At 32.8% G+C, this 19039-nt stretch overlaps 1 protein-coding gene across 1 annotated transcript in view; it reads left to right on the forward strand.

The window, feature by feature from the left end:
- Window positions 1-19039, forward strand: part of LOC123709468 — a 104463-nt gene that overhangs the window by 26000 nt on the left and 59424 nt on the right. Inside the window, exon 2 of the mRNA XM_045660855.1 lies at window positions 5058-5096. The gene's annotated coding sequence lies outside the window, so the exon portion shown is untranslated. The remainder of the gene's footprint in view (window positions 1-5057; window positions 5097-19039) is intronic.

Below are 19039 nucleotides of genomic sequence, written 5' to 3' on the forward strand. Positions count from 1 at the left end.
CCCAAGTTTTTAATACAAATTGTTTGAACTGGAGCATCAGCTGTTGTATAAATATATCTATAATAACTTTATAATAAACGTATTCAGGTACAACACACGATTGTGTGCAGGACCTAGCCACTCCCCATTTGTTAAAATATTGGTCAGTACTAGTTATCAGTTGTTTGTAGTCTAGGGACTGAGACATATCGTGACGAGTCTTCGGTTCAAAGATACTTTAATTTCTCAAAGAATTACGTTCACTTAGTAAGAAAATTTAAGGTTGGTACTAACGTACATTCACTACTAAGTTAACATCATGTTATCATATTATTAGAAAATGTACGATATTCTCTCTGTCTTATAGCGATTGTTCCGTACGTACAAGTTAGACGCACAGAAAAATGTAAATAACTTGAGTATGGAACGCGTGATACCGAGTAAGAAACGTTTAAACATTAAACAAACAATCATAAACTGTGATTTAGGTTCGCTAGACGTTAAATAATATGACACATTTTTTTTTTGCACAGATAATCCAACCATTACACGCGAGTCTGTTATTAAATAGTTAAACATATAATGGATGAAATAACTATGTGTAATGTGGTTATTAACTTGTCTTAAAATGTCATGCTTATTATAGTTTATTATATCAAAAATAAAAGAAGAAAATACAAACATAGTATATTTAAATAAGTTCTCTAAAGCTTGACTTCATTACAATTTTTTTAAATTTTGTGCAAAGTGCCACAGATTCATGGCAGTAAGCATAGATTTGTGATATAAAACTATAAAATCAGTTTTAGCCAGCATACAATTTCTTTAATTCATAGTATATTTGTAGTTCCAGTGAATAGGCTATCTCGCTCTTAAGCCTATATCTTCTACACTTTTAATACTTGTAAATAGTGGTTCACGGAATACCTACCCGTCCAAATCTTTCTAGCAGGTTTTAAGTACGTAGTCCAATTAGTTTCGGAATAATAGCCACTAATTCGATCATAACCTAGCTTTTTATTACCCTTAAAGGTTTATTTTTGCCATTCGACAATAAAGAGATATGTATACGCAAGATATAGTTTGGCGAGATGAAAAACTAAAGAATCAATGTAAAATATCGCCTGATTTTTGAAGACTATTAAATTACACAGCACAATTTAGGTCATACAAGAAAATGCATACACTCTAAATCTCAAATATAATCTCTAACACTATTACAAACGGAATAAAATCCTATGTACCATAGGGTCATTCTCAATACACAACGCATCGTCATTGACAATATGTGAATAGAAAGCACGTGAAAATGACATTACGCGTGGATTAAATTTGGTTAAATAGATGATGAAAGTGATTTTCTATTGGCTTGTTTCTAGATCGTTAAGAACAAAAGAAAAGCTATCTCCGTCAGAGCTACGAATAGAACAATAGGTTTATTAGCAAGACGAATATTCCTTGCATTTATTGCACTTCTCCTTTGCTTTGCAAGCATTTTAAATTTTTATGTTATATAGTAGCTTAATGCTTGTATAGATAATAATGTAACTATTGTTAATACAAATAAATTATGAAAGACTATTTATGTACTTTACCTTGCGTGGAAGACATCACTTGTTAGCAAAACGTCGCTTGTTGTCATTATATTTATAATTTATCGTTTTTAATTTGTTTAAAAAATCATTATGGTCTGCACATTCATCAACCTGATTATATAAGACTCATAAGACGAGTTCGATTTGTATGTTTACTTAATGATTTTAATTACACTAGGACCCTTTTTAATTTATGCCATTTTCTGTTTTTGTTATGATGGTTACGGTGGGTGAGTTTTGAGTAAATAATAGAGGAATCACGACATAGAATAAATAATATAGGTATTGAGATTCTATTACCATTTACAAGTTTTTAATACGCATATAAATAAATTTAAGCAATTACTATATTAAGTACAAACTAGTATTACAGAATCTTTAACGTTGAAGATAAGATCTCTTAAATATTTAAAACATTGCGTTATAATTATTATAAATACAGCAATCAGAAGTATCTAATTTCATTATACAGTAAGTAGATAATTGTCGAATTAAACTTGTTCAAGCCGGATATAGCATTATGCAACGTTATGTTAATGTAATAATTGTTTTCCGTTTAAGTTTAAGATAAATACGGTCGGCTAATGAATGTTCAAAAAAGTTACATAAAATTTGAATACTGCCGCACCCAACTCTGCTAGCTATGGAAGCTCATTAAGAAAGTATTAAGCACACTATCGCTTGGCATCATTACAATTAACATGCTGATTTTCTATGAAATGTCCTCTTAAAACGTTCGACTGTGACGTTTAAGACTTGTATTTCAGATTATAATATTGGTGTAACAGACATACTGGACTAGGGTAGTGAGGCGATTACCATTTTCCCCTGAAAGGCAAAAAGATTAGAACAAATCATTGGAATAATCTTATACAAAAAAAGCCCGTACCGCTAAAACCTTCTAGGTCCTGTTTCGTTATCATTTGTTTTTTGTGACATTCGCTGTCGACTTTTTGGGTCTAATGTAGGCTAGGTGATTTTCTTCATCATCATTAAAATCGAATACAACAATTAAACAACTATTATATTGCTATATATATATGCTTGGCCATTTTCGAACTAGTGAAGTCTTTTGAAAAACGATATATGTGTAACCCCCTTTATCAAACACGGAAATTATTGAGTAATTAAAAATGATATAACCAATATTGATGTAGTTCAGTGAATCAGTGCAGACGTATAAGGTATGGTGCGCAAGAGTTAATTGCTGGTTACAACGATTAGAATTCAATATGCGTATGAGTTCAACGTCTTATGATCATGCCTATGGGCGACATTGGTCTATGTTATAAGCGGAGGCTGTCGAATTGACAAATCAATTAACAGGTCAATGCAAACTTGGATCATGGGTTTTCTCTACGTAGTATAACTGAAAAATAATGTACATTACTATAGACTTTTTGATGTTTAGTAAATTACAATGCAATTACTTCAAATCGTCACAATTTTATCTTTCAGATAGAGTTCACAGTTGGTCATTTTTATGTTACTTTTTTTCCTTAACACGAAAAGTCACATACACACGATGCACTTTACTTACCTGTGTGTCCTAGTTTTAGTTAAATTCAATAACAGTTTTTATAGAGCAGGACGCAAGCATGCGGGAGGCTCATCTGATGTTAAGTGATACCGCAGCCCATGGGCACTTTCAATGCCAGAGAGCTCGCGCATACGTTGCCTGCCTTATAATGTCATGTCATGTCTCAACGTAGGCCTCCTTTTTTAGTACATCAAAATTAAGAAATTTTCTGGTCGCACGTAGTACACACTAAAGTACAGTACAGCTTTAAGCTTTTTTAATATAATTCAGTTATTGCTCGAATATAACCAACGTCATGGATCGCTTACATACGGAAGAAACAATTGGATTAATGGATGGATTAATTTAATTATAGTCGTAAAATTATTTATAAGCATTTCCGCTTCGCGCCTTTAGAATACGTCCGGTGTCAGTGTACTACTGAGATTACGTTTGCGTAACTAAACAATTATAAGATGTTTTATTATTTATAATAGAAGAAGGTATATTTAGGTTTATTGAAGGTACAGGATTTAATGACATACAAATAAAGATTATATACAGCTAACATACATATACATGACAGTATCGCAATACAGCGAGGATTTTTCTTATATTCTATGTAGAATGTAGATATTAGTTCATACTATTAGTATTTAATAGTGATCTATATCTTTGAAATTGAACATATTAGATTTAATAACCAAAGTAAATGTTGTTTAATTTAAATTTTAAATAGACTACTACCATACTTTTACGATTCAGAAACGAGACTTAGCGCGAACTATGATTTCCGTTTGTCAAAATCCAATACCTTTTTGACGTACGGGAAAAATGCAGGGCCATGTTGACACATCAGGTTTGCGCGTGCCTTTCTAGCTAGAGAACTTCTTCTAGTTCTAGCTAGAGAAGTATAGTTAGTAAGTTTAGTTAGAAGTATAGTTTAGTATTATTTTAACTCACTGTTAACACAAGTTTTCACACCAATAATGAAACTATAAGTTATAAATAAAATTTCATTTTTCTTAGCGTATATTATGGTCTATCTTACGTAATATGGAAATATTTTAGCGATAGTTCTATATCTTCTATAACGTTTCCTACAACTCGTGAGAAACGAGTTGTCCAAATATGCCAAAGATTATTGTAATTGAACTGACATACACATTAAACAACATGCATATTAATTGCGCCAAAACATGTCCGATTACATAACTCTGATAGTTATTTAATGAATAAACTATCTCTTTCCCACATACGGAATAGCATATTCTCATCTCACGCACGGCTTTGTCAAAATGACCAAACCTGTCTGATCACCTGTTACTTTCGTTATTTTCACTTTCAATAAAGCAATGTTGCATTGCGTTACCTAATTTGGTTGGGCGTGTTTACTTGAGATGTTATGTATTATATAAATTTATTTCCAGGAATAACTGTGGAAATTTCTGTACTCACGACAGGTACAGAATTAGAATTTTAAAATTAGTATTGTGACAGTTCACATGAAAATTCGATTTATTTACAGATATAGCTGACATTTGACATTTAAGTTTAAAAAGCAACAGACTATAAACATTTGTCAAATTCATAAGCAAGCACAAGTGTGTTTTATAAGACGGATACAAATCACTCATACTTTGAAGTGATTTCACGTACGAATTATACTTCAATACGACAATGTTAGTTTTTGACAAAAAGTATATTTTCCATTTAATATTTTGTTAATTGTTTATTTTAATACTTTTGTTTATTTTTAGATACACTGCTCAACTTATTCCCATAATAATCTTCGTGTCATTCACGCGTAGGAGATATTTTTTAAATCCCAAAGTAATTACGAGACCACTGTGTTTGTATTATACGAACAGTGACGTTTAAATTGTTCCAAAACATCGTATAGAAATTAAGTTTCCGGCCAAGCGTTTATTTTAAATATATAATAAAATATTTTTTTATTTCAGATTTTTCTGCTGAAGTTCGCACCTCTCTTTACGTTCAAGGTAAGACCTTTGTTTTTTAACCTCGAATTACATCACCTTTTTGTATATATGTGTGACAATTTTAATATTTGTCTTTGAATACAAATCACTATTAATAAAGACAATAAAGTGCAATGTTTATGATTTTTCGATACATAGATCTATACACAATTTGGGGTTGTTTAAAATGTGCAATGAACAATTCGGAGATCGCCGTTGCATATGTACTCGTAAATGATGTAACTGCTATATAAAAAATAAAAATTTAAATTATGACTAAAAATTAAAAATCTGTATACAAACTATCGAATCGAAAATTTAAATAAAAACTATGACGCCGCTGTGTTAAATGTCAAGAACATATAGTGACAATTAATTATATATTCCTTCGGAAAGGTCGTGAGAGTAGAAAAAAATTGCAAAATATACTCTTGACATTGGGTTTGCTAAACTTTTTATCCAGTGGCGTCTTATATATATGCATCTTGTTTGGGTAATATGTCAAATTCCGGGTCCACATTAAAACAGTTCATCACTCGATAATGTATTATGCAATAATACATCCAATGTGGTGGCGCATGCTTAACTCCATGAAAATTAAATAAAACATGATTTGTGAAATAAATAAAAGTACAAATTTGTGGCTTTTACCTAATCTAACCTAATCCCATGTGTATGTTATAAGCTCATCCCAAACACAAACACAACTTAGAATAAAAAACCTAACCTAATGTAATTCACTGGGAGCTGAGACTAGAGAGAATATAATTTACATCATGCATGTAATATTATCAGTTTTTTTAAGCGGTACAAAACCATGTGTCTACTTAATATTACTTAGGGTATTAAAAGTAATGAAGATAGACGAAAATTTGGACCTGTTTTGATATAGCCCCGAGACAAATTTACCCTCTTAAGTTCTTTAAAGACAATTTTTATATAGACTTTTTTTTCACAATAATTTGCCGTTCGGTAAAATGTTAATTGCGCACATAAAAAACAACATTCATAACGTCGAATTTTGCTTGATTGCTGACTTTAGATACACATAAAAATCTTTAAAATATAAAATAATTGTATTATAAAATGGTTTTGAGTCAAAAATTATACGTTCATTCCACATTATTTAATGAAACTTCTTGTTCACGTGGTTACATACAAAGCCTCTTAATGTAGGCTTTAGGCTCAAAATATCGCGGCGCGCACACAATATGCCTGCGGGCGAGAAAGGTTTTTTGGCTAGCAACGGCAGGCACACTCCCATGTATCATTGGATATATGCTTCTAAAACAAGAAAGGTATATGAAAGACAGTAATCCTTAAAATATACAATATTTTTGTAATATATATTATTATTACATGGTATACAAACTTGTGTTAATAATAGAAATAATTATAAGAAAATATTCTTTGAAAAAATTTGAAAATCTTGCTACCGAGTATCGCATACACACAACACAATATATGTAAATTGCTTTTTAAGATGATTTCCAGATTAAGTAGTTGCTTGTGTTCCGTTTACCCTGAGGGTCTTATTATAAGCACGATAGCATGCAGTTCAATAGTTCATCATTACCTTTTAATGACTTTCAAAATTGGCGTGATGGTTATATGCTTGTATAATTTAGTATAATTAAGGTTTAGGTTTAAGGATTTCGTAATGAAATTCGTGTTATCAGTATGTATGTGTGCAGTGGCTAGTTAGTGGCTTCAACGTGCGACTCTCAGATGAAGGTTCGATCCCCGGTTGTGCACCAAGGGATTCTCTTTCTATGTGCGCATTTAAAATTCGCTCAAACGGTGAAGAAAAATATCGTAAGTAATTCCGGCTTGCCTTAAATACAGAAAGTCGAGGGCATGCATCAGGCACAAGAGGCTGATCACCTACTTGCCTATTAGATAAACAAATGATCATAAAACAGATACATAAATCTAAGGCACAGATCTAAAAAGGTTGTTTTGCCACTAATTGTTTTATCAGTATGTAACCGTGCCATTCTGAATACTGAGATTTGTGCACCAAACCGTCTTGTATGATCCTATGTGCCAAATTAAGTCGCATCCGTGCGCTGCCCGTATAGTTAAGGAAACCTTCGTTTTTTCGGTCCGTAAATCATGTGTAAGACTCAGAAGGCTGAACATTTTGCCTTTGAAAAAAAACGGTTATTACAAGTTTAGTATAGTCATGTTTTTTTAAGAAATTTATTGCTGGGTTATTAACATTACACCAATAATATCGGTCTCCTATATTTATTGATTTGTGCTATGTTATGTTATTCAATGTCCGTATGTCCTCACCGCGTATACAAAATATTTGTTACTGTGTTGATCTCTATTTTTTATATAGTAAATTTAGTTTTAAGAATCGACGCCTTTTAAATTAGCCTTAATAAATTAATTAATGAACTAAAAATCATTGCTGTTGCAAAGTGGTTAAAGTTTGCCGGTGACATGTTACAGGACTTCTATAGTTTAATATAGGCCAGTCTCTCTCCACAAACATGATCAAAACCTGCATGTTTTCTAAATCTAGTCCAATTTAACCCCGTCTGCGCGTTTTCCGCTAATAAAACTCCCTTTGTCGCTACTCCCCTCTTTGAAGGCACTCTCCTTAAAGCCTCAGCTAACATCGGAATATTGGGCGTTGACATATCGAATAACGTCCAGTTTCGCGGTCATTTGGAAGGGAAGGCTAAATTAGCCTCCAAAAAGCTTGGTGTGCTCAGCAAGGCGAGACGGTACTTCACTCCGGGCCACCGCTTGCAACTCTATAAAGCGCAAATTCGGCCCGACATGGAATACTGTTCTCACCTCTGGGCGGGAGCTCCCCAGTACCAGCACCTACCACTTGACCGTAATCAACGAAGAGCGGTTCGAATCGTCGACGACCAATCACTTTCCGTGCGGCTTGATCCCTTGGCGTTGCGTAGAGATGTTGGGTCCCTCTGCATCTTCTACCGCATTTACCATGGGGAGTGTTCAGAAGAGTTGTTCGGTCTAATACCCGCAGCTGAGTTTCATTATCGGACGTCAAGGCAAAATACAAAATACCATCCGTATCACCTCGACGTCCGTCGTTCTACAACTGAGCGTTTTCTAAGGCAGTTTTTGCCGCGCACCACCACTATGTGGAACCAGCTGCCCACTGAAGTATTTCCGAACCAATTAGACTTAGGGTCCTTCAAGAAAAGAGCGTACCAATTCTTGAAAGGCCGGCAACGCACTTGCGAGCCTTCTGGCAATGTGAGTGCCCATGGGCGGCGGTATCGCTTCACATCAGGTGAGCCTCTTGCCCGTTTGCCTGCTATTACATAAAAAAATGTAAACCTATTATTTTAAAGAAGCATATAGACATTATTAGTATTGCATTTACCGATACTGGTAAAGGGCTTATAGGTTAAGAGCAAACTCAAAGTCTAAGCTATCAAATCGTTGTTCATCCTTGTCCACTGTCACTCATGTCAATTACTTCCTACGAAACATGCATCAGGGCTGTCCGTCAAAGTCATAATCTATGTCTAGCCGGAGATGTCCATTTGCATTAGTGTAAATGCAAATCCCTGATTATTATTAGTTTAACTGTGTTAAATTATAATCTAGTTCCAACGGTAGACATGTTATTATAGTGGATAGCATTACATACGGCTTGTAAATGGTGCTTTTTTATATTAATAATGTTTACGTACAGCCTTCCTCGTAGTCCAATAAATTATTCGTCGTCGAAAATTAATGCACGATTACCTAACGACTAATTAAAGTCAGTGAAAAATCTTAAGTCTACTGACTTTTCATAATTTATGTAAATCTATATCAAAGACAATATATATAACTGTTACACATTCTTCTTCAGTAGCACTCTTCATTTTTCTCAACTCTCTCCACTCTTCCCTGTCTTCGGCAAGCCTTTGCGCCTGGGTGATGGTCAAACCCATAATGTCCTTTACTTGATCGGTCCAGCTGTAATCCTAGTATTACTGACAAATTTTTTAAATTATATATTTTTTTGTTTCATTTTTAATAGGTTATTTCAATTAGCTAGAAGTGTATAATGTTTATAAACGTTATTAAAACCATACAATTATTTAAGGAATAATATTATACCATGTTCAAAAAACCTTGTGTAACATAATTAGTGACCGTAGTTCCGTAAGTAGCTTTAATTATGATAACATGCGTAGTTTATTTTAATTTCAAATATAAAATCCCAATTTCCAAATGTAAAAATGGTCACAGACTGACAACTGACATTTCGTTAAATCAATGATAATCGAGCGAAAAGAGACATTGTTTTGTTTTAAATAAATTGTATTGTATTATGATAAATTTATAAACTTAAACTAACAGAGTGTTAAAGTCAATTCTTTTAAATGTGTGTTCAAAGTTCTAAACATATTTATTAATCTTTTTAAGCTGACAGCTGCAAATGAATCAAGTTTATCCTTTCGTTCTACAATTATTTATATAAACTCAATTAATCGCCGAGCAACCAGAATAAAACTAGCAAGAAGTGGTTTAAGTATTTTATAAATAGCATGAGAGATATTTACGGTACGGACTTGACAATTCAAAGTTCTTGTGTTTCTAGTACCTGTCATTTATACAAGCGCAATATTGACACTTATGTGACATTTAACATATGTATATGAGCTTTTTTATTTATTTATTAGTAATTTTACAGCTAACATACATATTATAATACAAAAGACTCAGTCAATATACAAAGCCAAAACAGATTATATAAATAAACAATAGACTATGAGACAGAAAACTTAAGTAAGTACATTAATAGACAAAAAAAATTTCTTTTTAATTAATATGAAATTTAACATTAAACAAAAGCCACTTAATACTTCAAAGACGAAACTAAATAGTTACTGCTAAACAAAGTGTCTTCCGGCCTCTTCAAATATTTCCTCACATCTCTTTAGTAAGGTGGAAAATATCAACATCCTCACAATCAGTGTCATAGTTAGATAAAACCCGAAATATTGGCAAATTATGCAAGCAATTCCTGTTCGTTCAAGTTACATGGAACAATTGTATCTTGTCGCATACTTTCTTAGAGAAATTAACGCCAGCAAATAAAAATTAAACTATTTTGTAGGACTAACCTAAATTTATATATTATCTATTGATTAAAATATAGTGTTAAACAGCAACATTCGTGTAGCATTCTGTTTATTCTAAACATTCATTTAAGAAGTGCTCTATATAGATTAGGTATCACATTTATTCACTTGTTTCATTGTTTTTTTTATTAAGTCGTCTAATGTCCGTCTGATAATGTTTCGCCGCCTTTCGATACTATACTATCGTATATCGATACTATACTTCAAACTATAAAGTGGTGGAACGCCACGTTGGCTTATAAAAATACAAACAATAGAAAATTATTTAAAATTTCATATTTTTTAAATCTTAAATTAAGATAAGGTCAGAGGCGGTGGTAATAACATAATTGCAACATTTCAAATGATCGCGTGACCACTTCTCGAGTTATCACTAATCAGTACGTTGTACGTGAATGCAAGGTTCTTAGATTCGGCAATTGACTGCAAATATTTAAACGATTTATAATATTTCCGACTATACGGTCCACACAAGGCTAATAATATTATGGTTACTAATTTAAAATACTAGATCCCTTGGAGGATGGGACCGGCTTTGGTATGGGATACTACTTGTGCATCCCCGTCTTACCTTCCTAGGACAAGCACAAAAGCTGGAGCAGAAGCAGAGCTTTCGGAAAAAATGAACGGCTTAAATATACTTTCCTCCCACTTTGATTTTGTTCCCATTGGAGTAGAGACCTTTGAGTCGTGGGGTTCAAATTTACGGGCTCTACTTAAAATTTGGCGTCTGGTAGATAGTACTGGTGACCTTTTTAAATTTTCTATTTTTAATTATTATTATTATTACTATGCAGGTTAAGAATGTTTAAATACTGCACTACTATATGTGTGTTAGTAACAAATATTTGTTTATTTACAATAGTAGTTGTTTTCGATGCATTAAAGACTAAATCATTATTAACTATATTTTAATTTTCAATAATATTATTTTGCATTAATGACATGCGTCAACTATGTCCCGTTGTGTCCCTTTTAACCTTACCGTTAAGTAAATAAGTCACAAAAAGTTTGCTTTACATGAGGTGATAATTACTCAATACTGAGAATTGTTAATATTTGTGAATTTTCTTGAACAATAATTGGTTTGTTTATTTTATTTGATTTGTGTTTTTGATTTTTAAAGCCAAATTATAAACTTAACGTCTCCATGATTAAGTGCTTGACACTTTGCGTAATGCCCAGAAATCCCATTAAATTCCTGCGAATGAATAATATTGATAATGTTACAGCGATCCAAAGCTAACTATAGAGGGTTAACGTAGCCTTCTATAAAATCCTCATTGCCAACATAAAAAGTTTAAAACTTGAAATGCAAACCGTGTTTTTATGTATTATACGCGGCAATATTTTTGACTTAACAAAAAATAAGGAAACATTCAACGTGACAAATTAAATTTAAAATATTAATAATGTTTGCTTGGACTTTGCGCAGACGCACAAAAAATAGGATCAGACCGATATTGATATTGAAACAAAAGAAGTAGGTAATTGGAGCTTGTTACCTTTCTTCCGTGTTGGGAGGTCAGCCGTGACCAAGGCGAATTCTTCAAGTGAATAGATTAAAAATGGCGGCCATTAAAGGGCAATTAAAGTTATGGATTTTGTTCCTAGTTTTTATTGCTTTACGGCATAGTTTGTTCGTTTTTTGGCTTCAACTTTCAATTATTCTCTAAGAAACCATTTTTTTTTAAATGAAACTCATTTCAGGCCAACTTTCGTATCTTAAGTTACAATCTCTTGAGAGAACTCAATCTCTTTAGTAGCGTTTGAGATCTGGTTATCCACGCATTTCTGGAGGACATATTATATAGATACCTAGGTAGCAAATATATTGTTTTCTTTTTTATTCAATTGACACGTGTTTGACTTCTTTTATTCCAATTATAAGCTGCCTGTTCTTGGGTCTTACGTATTTCGCTACGCTAACATCTTCGCAAGCTTCGGTGCTAGTTATCGAAAATACTGATAGAATTATCTCAAGATTATTGTGTAAATGTCTTTCTCATAGTGTAGAAATACGGCTTACTTTTCTATGACTTAACCTTAAAAGTGTTAAACATACTCGCAGTTTCTACAGTTTATAGAAATTTTCATTGTTGCATGTAAATTGCGGATAGGAAGTGGATAAAATGACTACAATCTCATTTAAATGACCTCGCCTACTTTCCTTGGTGCCTTATAGCATTATGATTCCATTATAAAACCATTAGATAGATAGCTCTGCAGTTCTGTGTAGTCCCTTTCGAAATTGAGTTTGCATTTTGAGTTAAAAAGCGAGCGATTATCGTCGCGTGGAAACAAAGATTTTAATATATTTACGCAATTTTTTTTTCGTTATTTATGTTATCAAATTATTGTTATACTGTTATCAAAATATGTTTTCTTTTAATTTTTAAGCCTTCAAGTTTAAGAAAAACAGTGTGTTTGTTTCGTTATTAGACAAGCAGGTGATCTTTGCCTCACACACCCCGTCGATAACTATAGTTTGGGTCTAAAGCAGTCTGGTTTCCTTACGATTTTTCACCTTCACCGTCCGAACAATTGTAAAATGGGTAAATAGAGTGTCTGTTCATTCGTGTACATCCGGGGATCGAACCTATGACGTCAGGAAGAATTCGAAAAGAAAAAGGTCGTTCGCTGAAATCACTACGCCAATACTGTTATTCAATAAGTTCGGAAGGCCTATTAAAATGGGTAAAGATATTCACGAAGCCTTTCGAATTTTTAGACTGAATGATTTTAACTAATAACTAATAATTGTGCAAATGAAATAGAATCAGAATATGGTCTAAACTCTAAAGGTTCTCTTGGATACATTTTCTATTTAATATTCTATTAAGCATAACTTATTAGGTAATAATATAAAATGTGTACATCCATGTGTGTGTATACGGATACTTAATACTTCATTGGATACATTAGATTACACAATACAGATGTTTAAGTAAAACAACTATAAGTACCATCAGATTAGAATGTATGAAAACTGTGTGCAATATATTTTGCCGTTATTACAATAACGTACACAAGTTCATATAACACAGAGTTGTGAAATATTACTCCGCAAAAATCACGATTCCGACATTTCAAGCATCGTTTATGGGCTAAGCTTGGCATTTGTACGCATTCCTTATGAGTCTCCTACAAGTTCACTTGCTCTATAACGTATTCAACACTTGTATAATGTATTTAGAATTTGTTAATAGAATTTCGTTGGCAGACAGTCTGATGATATATCTGAGTTTCAGTAAAAATAATTATCAAATCAAACTGTCTAAAGCCCATGGGTTTGAATTGGAGACAAGTTAGCTTTTTAATATAAAAACGTTTACTGTCTCTGTGGCTCAAAAGAAGTCCTTGTTTCTCTGTATAACAATTACATCGTTCGTTTGACTTAAAATACTTCTACCATTTAATTTTTTTGACATTTTACATTTGACGGATATGAAATTTCTATTGTGTTAACTAGTTTTATTAAAAACAATTTAACATAAAACATTATGCAGATATGAAACAATATATAATTATAAAACAAAGCTAATAAGGAACCGCTTATCTGGGTAGCCGCAGGTGTCAATAATTCATTTTGTCCTCATTATCAAAGTAATTAAATCGTAATTGCTATTAATGACTAAAGTTAATTCACTTTCCCTTGTCATTGTGTGGGGTTTGGAAATTAAATAACCTTGACTTTTTTATATTCATTTGTTTCTATAGTCCAAAGTATTGAGTATCAGTTTTGATCAGACTTAGTTCGAATAAAACAAAACAATAAAAACCTTCCATGTGTATACTGTGTGTAATCTCTCAAGTTCTTTAATATTAAAAAAAATGATTTATTCTTCATCAGTGTGACCTACACTTCCTAAACAAGACATTGGAAAATTAAAGAACTTGGTCATTTTATTTTCTTTAATACAAACATAAAAATTAAAATTAAAATATCATGCGTCTGTTAATACAGACTATCATACCAGACCTTATCATATAGTACCAATATACTATATAAAGAAAAATAGAAAGCTAAGACTTATTACTAAAATAAAGATACAGGTTTGCATGTTTGAGACATGTACATGCCAGAAGTGAATGAATGTGATAACGTTAGGAAAGGGATGCATGTGATGGGAGGTGGGGAGAGGTTATCCTTGGCGCGACAGACTTCCTTGTGCAGAGGCTGTTTCTGTGCAGAGTAGTCCTGGAATGCGTGGGTATATCTTCCCAACCACCAGAAATCCTCGAAGCGTCCAGGAAACTTCTGGAGCGCACCAGACTAGCCTAATTAGCCAGGATTTTACGTACAGCGGACCTAAATACATATAGGAGTACAACAATATATACAAGACCATGAGGGCAAGATTCAGAGTTCAGACTTAGATTTTTGATATATACGAGTCATAGTTCGCACTAAGTTTCGAAATTAAGATCAAGTCACTGTTTTATTAAATATTGCATACCTGCAACAACAATCTGAAATATTTACAAACACTTTGACATTTGACATCGTTGCTCGCCGAGGTCCAGCTAAACAAGTTTAGATTGACATTTCGTTAGCCTCATACGGCTACCTGCTACCATCTCGTCCTCGTATGCCCTTTTCTGGAATTCATAGGAAGGAATCGCAAGACTTGATAAGAAATATTACAATATTTATGGAAAATTATAAATAGGAAACTAATAGCGCATGATTTTTTTACGCTGGTATAACGGTAAAACTTTTGATTGACGTTATTGTTTTGGTAATTAATTACAATAACGTTATGTTTTTTTTATTAACATGTTTGTTGTTTTGCATTACAATATAAAAAATGAACATCATTAAATTATAAGGAAGGCAACTGGTGGTTATAGTTAACCCTTAGTACACAGATTTGCTTCTAATTGTAATATAACTAAAAACTGTGAAGGGTTATAAAAAATAAACGTTTGAACCGTTTTAACTAGTCGCCATGTGTCTTGTGACAATTTGACGAAAACAGATGAAGTGTGCGGATTTAGTTTAAATTTTCGATATAGGTACTAACGGAAGCGAAATCCACAGTGTATTTTTAACATATCATTTCCCTATAGAAAATGTTATTTACAATCTCCGCTGGCTCTGTGACCCGAAAAGCCACTTGGCCTCCGAAATGAGAGTCTTTTAGCGCTCCCTGTTCTGTGCTACCTCCCGCTAATTGCTGGCTTTCAGCTTCAGCAGAAAAAAGAAAACGTCAGGACCTGTGTATATTTCACCTAAACAATACGTTCCGGAACCACTAGAGGTCGTGTTCTTGACATTTCAACACCTGCTTCATAGAATATATAGATCTGAGCGCATTGCAAAAAGTTCGTGAATGACTCCCACACCAAAAGCATTGCGTATTCTCACGCTGAGCGACAAACGAAAGTGAAATCGTTTAATTAATTACATCTGAAAAATTAAGTTCAAAACTTCTATGAGCGATGGCGCAACACTTTCATTACTTATGCACGAGATCGTAAAGACTATTACGTTATCTCGTTTTATTTACAAACGCCATTGTAAAGGTCTGGGAAGATTGCGAAAAAAAATTCGATCATACTTTCATCTTTCTCACTTTTGTTTTTGCGTTGCTTTCACAGTTGAATGTTACTGATGTTGTGTAATATTCTATATAAATATTTTGATTTTATTATGTCTGCATGGCATTGATAGATTAATTTTTACCAACTGTTGCAAAATTGTTTCTACTCGGCCCTTGGGTTGATGGATGACGTGCGCTTCTTTGGTATATTACTTTTGTTTAAAAATATATAAAATAATTTATCTGATACAGTAAGAATAAAAACGAGCCTAAAGAGTTTTGTTATTTAAACAATGGGAATACTGTACTGGCTCAAAATATATTTCTTCAAGTTAAAATAGATATATAGAGGTTAAAGGTTAAAGGATTATAAAAGATTGTATTAGCTGTTATTATTAGCAATGATATTTAGTAAGTCCTACTATCCTTTTAAATCACAGTGCACTTATGGGCCTAAATCATACCATAAATCGGTGTTATATGTCAGGCTCATAACCAATTTTGGGGCTTTGGGGAAAAAACTAACCAAGAAGAAGCAGGTACAGAACTTCAGAGTTCTGTCAGGGACAGAAAACCTCTGTTCAATGCCAAAGGACGCTATTTTCTTTTCACACTTGTACCATAAACTTGGTGGTAACTAGCAACCAGCCCTGCCTCCCCCGCATAATATAATACTAACTCGTAGTTTTCAGGCGAAAACTCGAATATTCTTCTAATTAATTTACCATTTAGAAATAAACATTAATTCTGAAATAATTGGTTGTTTTTTTTAAAATAAATATCGCAATTAAATTATCATGCCATGTTGTAATGTTAACAGTCGATATGTACGTGGTATGTTTGTGAAATTGTGCCTTCTCAAATCAATTAAGCTTAAGTAAGCTTGCTTATTAACTACAGTAATTGCTAATTACTAATTACTTAGACCCAGTTAATCAGTGTTAACGTGGCGAAAGCACTCACAAATACTATAACTTATGGCGTGTTTGTCAACTTGTATTACGCTTATTTGTTTTTATGTAATTGCATTGGAATACAGTTTCTATGTCCTTAATATTTTTTTCTTAATAGGCATATAAGGGCGTACTGGCACACATCGATATTTGTTTCTTTATTTCGATCCGTGCTGTGTCTTTACAAGCTATTATTAATTAAGTATTAAGCACTTTAAGCACAAGAAATTTGGAACCACAGATAGAGCAACCAGTCGGCGGATATTTTGCTGCGAGCCGGGCAGTTAAGATTTCCGTTTTCAACCGCTGCCAATGTTAGACCGGAACTGGAAGTCCTTTTAAAAAAAGAATGTAATTTGTTTTGTAAATTAATATTGGGGCATCATCTAACAATATTCACTGCGTACTGACTGTTATTCAGTTCAATCATCTGCCTATATTCGTAGCTGTTGATGTGTAATTGAATAACCCTTTCGAGGTTACTCCTGATAATTTTAGGGATGTGTTACGAACGTACGCCCTCAGTATTGAGAGTTGTGTTCGAAGTAACTTGACACCTATTCTATAATATTAAGACTTTTTTGTTAGAAATATTTTGGAGAAAATATTGTTAGATTCTTATTGGATTATTCAAAGAGAAAAGTTTAATAGTTTCATTTGCTTCATCACAGTATTGCAATTTACAGTTTTACATACGAGTACTGCAGCTATTGACCATCTTTGTGAGAGGCTGGTGCCTATAACAGGACCTTGAAGTCCTGTGGTAACAGTAGCGAGAGATAGTTTAATTTAACGTCTACCGGAAATGACGATAATTTTTTTTCTGTTGAATCGTAGACAACGATTTTTAGAAATTTAGAAAAAATTGTTGTACTGTAATTGTATTTTGATTGTCACTTAAGGAACAATTAAGATGAAAAGATTATGTGTGTGTGACGTTAATGACTGTATACTTTGTCTGTAATTGAATCTTGTCTCACTCGTCTTTTCATTAAATACTTCATAAAATAATACTTAAAACCTAGAATTGAGGTTTAGTGTACACAATCTAGTTATTGCAACAATGTTATATGTATAAATGTCAAATACCAATGACTTTGTATGTCGCAATAAAATGTTTAATATACTATGAAGTATCAATAAAATATTATGCGTGTAATAAAATTTATCTTGGCCTTTGAAGACTATACGGCGATGTCAACAATTGTTAATCAATCTGAAATTGTCATATTTTCATACATATTAAATTTGTGTTGAAAACAAATATCTTGAACTCTTGGAACTGGAAAAAACTTCACGTATTAAATAGCATTTTCATTCATTAAAAACCATTACACAAGCAGTGTGAATATAAATGAAATAGATAGTTAAACCATAGATTTTTATGTTCATAACAGCAGAAGTGCAAGATTTACATAAGCAAGATCATGGAAACCGGAAACGTTTATCTCTCATAAAATGGACTTTTGTCTGGTTCTAGAAAATCGAAATTGATATAGGCACGATTGTAGAATCTGTCATATTCATAGTCAAATCTTACGCGTGAATGAAGGAGCGGTTACTTCATTATATAAAAGAAACAAAGAAGAACTAGACAATGCACGGAGGTGAACGTTTACCTCCAGTTTGATTGATAGGTACAAAACGCATGTAATAACATTGTTATATTTGATAATGAGCTTACATTATGTGACCTTACAGCTGGCCTCACGTACGAATCACGAGATTAGGGGAACGACCTAGTTTTATATGTGATTTTGATGGCCTACATTGATGTAGATTGATACCAGATTTTGGAATTGTTCCACGGCATGATTAATACACAACTTATAAGGATGATTTTTATGAAACCTGGAAGAAACAAACCACAACAACAGTATTTATTAGCTTGAATGCCAAAAACAACAAATTTCAAAGATAGTTTTATTGTATTATTCATATAGGACTACAAGCATGTCATTTTACCTATAAATACTGATATATGTAAGTTATTGTATTCGAAGGAGTGCCGCTTACACTTACGTACTGCCCGAATTTTTCTCACCCATGCCAGTTAAAATAGAAATAAAGTAGACTTTTTTTACAAGATATATTTCATATTTATATTTGCATTTGGCTAATCGATTAAGAAAGCAGTAACTCACTATAGAAAGCCCTGTCACCTCCAGCGGTGCCCAAATGTATGTAACATAAAAAAAACGGGATATTTGTCTATATTTTAAGAACGACTCAGACTCACCTTATTATCGATATATAATTTGTTCTAAATAATTCTATATCCAAATTAACATTTCATACATACGTTTACACCTACGCGTAGATGTTACATAAATACT

This window comes from Pieris brassicae, chromosome 5 (assembly GCF_905147105.1).
Source record: "Pieris brassicae chromosome 5, ilPieBrab1.1, whole genome shotgun sequence".
NCBI lineage: Eukaryota > Metazoa > Arthropoda > Insecta > Lepidoptera > Pieridae > Pieris > Pieris brassicae.